Source organism: Petaurus breviceps, unplaced genomic scaffold (assembly GCF_028583685.1).
Source record: "Petaurus breviceps papuanus isolate PSGF00001 unplaced genomic scaffold, PetGlider_PUasm1.0 98, whole genome shotgun sequence".
Lineage (NCBI taxonomy): Eukaryota > Metazoa > Chordata > Mammalia > Diprotodontia > Petauridae > Petaurus > Petaurus breviceps.
Window position 1 is genome coordinate 29,092,151 of NW_027187460.1, and position 5,693 is coordinate 29,097,843.

Consider the following 5,693-nt stretch of genomic DNA (forward strand, 5'->3'; position numbering starts at 1 on the left):
TCTCTCTCTCTCTCTCTCTCTCTCTCTCTCTCTCTCTCTCTCTCCCCTCTCTCCTTTATACATCTGCCCCTTTTTACTCAATATAATGAGCCTTAGAAAAAGCTATAAGTAGGGTGAGTTGTTGTTCAGTCAATTGTGTCTGATTGTTTATGAACTCATGGGTCATAGCAAATCAGGCTTTTCTATTCTCCGCTATCTCTTGAAGACTATCCAAGTTCATGTTTGTTATTTCCATGACACTATCTATCCATCTCATCCTCTGACATCCTCTTCCTTTTGCCTTTAATCTTTCCCAACATCAGTTTCTTTTCCAATGAGTACCATCTTCTCATTACATGATCGAAGTTTTTAAGCTCCCGCTTCAGTATTTGACCTTCTAGTAAATAGACTGAGTTAATTTCTTTAAGTGTTGACTGATTTGATATCCTTGCTGTCCAAGGGACTTTCAAATGTCTTCTCCAGCACCACAATTCAGAAACTATCAATTCTGTGACACTCAGCTTTCTTTATAGTCCAACTTTCACAGCCATACATTGCTACTGGAAAACCATTAACTTTGACCTTTGTGGTGTCTCTACTTTTTAGTGCGCTGTCCAGATTTACCATAGCTTTCCTATCTTTTAATTTCATGGCTACAGGTGCCATCTGTAGTTAGCTTTGAGCCTAAGAATATAAAATCTAATACTGATTCTATTTCTTTTCCCTCTATTTGCCAGGAAGTAATGGGACCAGTTGCCAAGATCTTAGTTTTTTAGGGTGAGGGTAGGATGGGTAGTGGAGTCTTTTCCTAGGGTGTCTATAGGCAGGTGGGCATGGCAGAAGGGTCAGAAGAGATGGATGGAATTCTCAGGAGCGGCCAGTAGATAACCACAAGGCATAGGGATGGCAAGTGAAGGACTGCCATGGGGAGGGATCCCTGGAACTGTCAGACAGGTGAACAGAAGCTTTTGTGTTATGGCTGTTTTCCAGGCCACCTGACAAAGAGTGATTTTGTGGGGAGCATATTAAGAGCTGGAGAGATTAGAAAAGGCTTCTTGAGGAAGGTGACGTTTGAATGGAACCTTAAAGGAAACTGAAGATAGGAGACACAAAGGTAAAGAAGGAGAACATGCCAGGCATGGGGAACAGCCAGCTCAGATACATAGACATAGGAAATGAATTGTCAGGTAGGAGAAACAGTGAGAAAGTCAGTTTTGTTGGGCGGTAGTAAGTGTATAGGGGAATAATGTGTGAAAGACTGGAAATGTAGGTTGGGGCAGGTTGTGAAGAACTTTGAGTAACAAACAGATGAATTTCTATTTTATTCTAGTGTAGAGGCAGCAGAGAACCATTGGAGTTAATGGAGTAGAGTGACATTATAAGATGTAAACTTTACAAAGATCACTTTGGCAGCCATGTGGAGGAGGAAGAAAACTAACACTTATATAGTGCTTATAAGCACTTTACAACTATTTTGTCTGATCCCCACAACAGCCCTGGGAGGTAGGTGTTATTATCCCCATATTACAGATAGGAAAACTGAGGCAAACAGGATGCTTTAGAGTGGGAGAAGAGCTAAAAATAAAAGAGAGAGGCTTTGAGGTGAAGTAAAGAGAGGAAGAAGCTGAAAACAGGGATGACAAAAGGCAAGAACAAAAGCTAGAGTTGGAGAATATACAAAAACTTGGAAATCTTTTCTCCCAGAATGAGAAATTTCAGCTGAGAACAGTCTCCTCCAGGTACAACAACCAAGATGGAAAGCCTTTGAGTGTGGGCTTAGCATAGAATGCCAAGAACAGCAGCATGAGCTCTAGTCTCAGAGCCAGGAGAGATAATCCCAGTTCAGATATTTAATTGATCCTGTGTCTGAGGGGACACCTCATGACCATCCATTCATTCATTCAATAAACATTTACTAATTGCCTACTATGTGCCAGAAGCCTGCTAAACTCAAGGGAATACAAAAAGAGGCAAAAAGTCAGTCCCTGCCCTCAAGGAACTCCCAGCCTAATGGGGAAAACAACAAGCAAACATATATATATATATATATATATATATATATATATATATATATATATACACAAATAAATAGGAAATTATTTCCAATTTATTCTCCATATAGCTGATTTATATGGAGAGTAAATAGGAAATAATTAAAAGAGAGAAAGTACTAGAATTAAGAGAGGTAGAGGAAGGTTTCCTGTAGAAGCTTGAGATTTTAGCTGGAACTTAAAAGCAGCCAGGGAGAGGAGGGAAAACATTTCAAGCATGGGGGACAGTGAGAGAAAATGCCCCTAGGCAAGAAATAGGACAGCCAGGAGACCAATGTCACTGGATCAAAGAGTAGATGTTGGGGAAAAAGAAGACTAGAAAGGTAGAAGGGGGCTAAGTTGTGAAGGACTTTGAATGCTAAAGAGAGTATTTTATATATGATCCTGGAGGCAATAGGGAGTCACTGGGGTTTATTGATGGCAGAGTGACATGATTGGATGTGTGCTTTTGAAAAATCATTTTGGTGGCTGAATGGAGGATGGATGGGAGTGTAGAGAGGCATGAGACAGGCAGACCCACCAGCAGACTATTGTAATAATCCAGGCCTGAAGTGATGAGGACCTGCCCGAGAGGGGTGGCAATGTCAGTGGAGGAGAGGGAGCATATTGCAAAGGTGTAATTGACAGGCCTTGGCAACAGATTGGGTATGGGGGGTGAGAGATAATGAGGAAAACAGCAGGAGTCCTGTGTCGTGAGCCCAAGAGACTGCAAGGATAGTGTTGCCCTCTATAGTAATAGGAAAGGTAAAATAATAATAATGAAGCTGGTTCAAATGCCAAGTGTCTTAACTTCTCTGCATCTCAATTTCCCCATCTATAAATTGAAATGGTGAGAATGCAGACTCTGGAGCTGTCCATAGGGAGGTGTGATGCCCTTCTCCCTCCACCTTAACTTCTAAGTCCCTTCAAATTGTAGGCTGTTACGAGGAGAACTATTTATAAACTCTAAACTGTCACTGAAGTGTGAGCTATTATTGTCATCTGAGGACAAACTGAGCTGAGGTCAGAAAGTCTTATTATCAGAAAGCTGACCACAAATTGGTCTATTTTAGGGGGTCACAGCAGCTCAGAGAGGCTGTCTCCTGAGGTTTAGAGGTATTGCAGTCTAACAATCTCTAACATTTATAAGTATTTTGGTAGATTTATTCAGAATTTATTTAAGGATTTTATTAAGGGCATATTATACACCAGGCACTGTGTTAAGCAGGGGAGGGAAAGGGGGGTGGTGGTGGTTAAAACAAGCCCAGGAGACTCTTCTTGCCTTTAAGGAGTTTACATTTGAAATTTTGGGGATTCTTCCCTCCCAGATTGGTTTTGTGATGGCAAATTACACCATCTTTTTTCTCATTCTTACCTAGCCCTTCGTCATTGGATGGGCATTGCCTCAGAAAATTGAGGCCTGTAAAAGACCTTAATTTAGAAAGTTCAAGGGGCGACTAGGTGGTGCAGCAAATAGAGCACTGGTCCTGGAGTCAGAAGGACCTGCGTTCAAATCCAGCCTCAGACACTTAACACTTGCTAGCCATGTGACCTTGGGCAAGTCACTTAACCCCAATTGCCCTGCCTTCCCCCTCCAAAAGGGAGAGGAAGAGGTGTGGCCAGAAGAGGAAAGCAATGAGCTAAAACATATGTGCTGAGGCTTGGTCTTGTGTGTGCCCCATGGCCCATGACATAATGGTTTGGCTTAAGTAGAGGGCCAAAGCTGTTTCTGGATTTCTCATGGGGCTCTTTTGTTTTCACTCAGCCTCTTAGAAAGAGAAAAGGAAGCCCAGTTGAATTGAATTGAAAATCCATGTAGAGTACGTGAGGGGAAAGACTCAGGTTCTGGGACCATTCAAAGGAGGATGTGTTGCCAGGCAAGATTGAAAGAAGAAGCCAACATGCCCACATGGGGACTCTTTTGATTCATGACAGACATGGCCCTGAATCCCCTGGGGATGACTGAAGGACACTTTTGCATTGATCTAGGTTTCAGGGTTGAAATAACATGACGGAAGTTTTCTGAGTGGGGCAATTGATGACCTATTTTGGAAGAACATCTAGAGGGAAGAAAAGGAGAGTTGTTGGCTGGACTTTCTCAGTAAAATCATTATGCAAGGCAGAGACCATGCTGGAACACTTACTCCTGCCTGATTTTCAGGCTCTGCAGGTGGAGGCCATGCTAATTAGCAAGGCTGCAGAAATTCATCAAGTTGATGACTTGAGAATTAGAATAGCCCCAGAAGTTGAGAATTCATGGTTGAGATTTCATAGCCTAAATGGGAAAAGGGTTGAGTCTCTTCCAAAAGAGAGAAAGTCATTTAAAAAAATGCTTTATTAAAATATTAACTTTGAACATTAATATCACCAACCAGATTTGCTTATTTATATTTAAATTAATTTCTTTTAATGTATAAAATACCACAGCAATTTTTCAGTCACTCCTTTTAAATTATCATTAGGATTCATTGTCCATTCATTCTCATTCTATACTTGGGATGCTATTATAATTCTCTGGCTGTTCCTTTTCTGTTACCTTCAGTGACATTTACTTTGTCTTTATTTTGTGAGTATGTATACACATACGCACACACGTATGTATATATGCATATACACATATATGTTCACATATAAATATATAGTCACATGTATGTATTCTCCATATAAAGGTATACACATATTTTTATAGCTTATATGTATAGATATGTATATGCTCTATATATCTGTATATAGATAGTATATAGAATTCACATATGTAAACATATATCCACATATCTAAATACTTATACTTGTGCACATATATTTTTTGTTGTTGTTGTTTGGCCAATTAGTTGTGTCTGACTCTTTGTGAAGCCAGTTGGGGTTTTTTTGGCAAAGAAAGTGGAGTGGTTCACCATTTTCTTCTCCAGCTCATTTTACAGATGAGGGAAGAAACTGAGGTAAACAGGGTTAAGGGACTTGCCCAGGGTCACACAGCTATATACATATGTATAAATACAGGTAAGCTAAGAGGTGCAGTGGATGAAATATCAGACCTGGAGTCAGAAAGGCCTGAATTCAAACCTAGTCTTAGACACTTACTAGCTATATGATGCTGGGCAAGACATTTAACCCAGTTTGCCTCAGTTTCCTCATCTGAAAAATGGCCTGGAGAAGGAAATGGCAAATCACTCCTGTACCTTTGCTAAGAAAACCCCAAATGGGCCACGAAGATTCAGATGTGACTAAAACAATTGAACAACAACAATAGAAAGGACCTACAGCTGAAAAGACTTCAGAGATCTTCTAGTCAAAGATTCTTGGCAAACTATGACCTATGGACCAAATCTAGCATATTGGTCTGTTTTAGTATGGTCTTCAAGCTAAGAATGGTTCTTACATTTTCTTTTTTTTTTTTTGAGTGGGGAGGGTAGGGCAATTGGGGTTAAGTGACTTGTCCAAGGTCACATGGCTAGTAAGGCTGTATCTGAGGCTGGATTTGAACTCAGGTCCTCCTGACTCCAGGACTGGTGGTCTATTCACTACGCCACCTAGCCACCCTGATTCTTAGATTTTTAAGTAAAATTTTATTGTATTTTAAAATGTAAAAAACAAAAGAACAATATTCTTGGCTCTTGGATCTACCAAAATAGGCAATAGGTTGGATTTGGTCCTTGGGACATAGTTTGTCCATCCTTTGTAGTC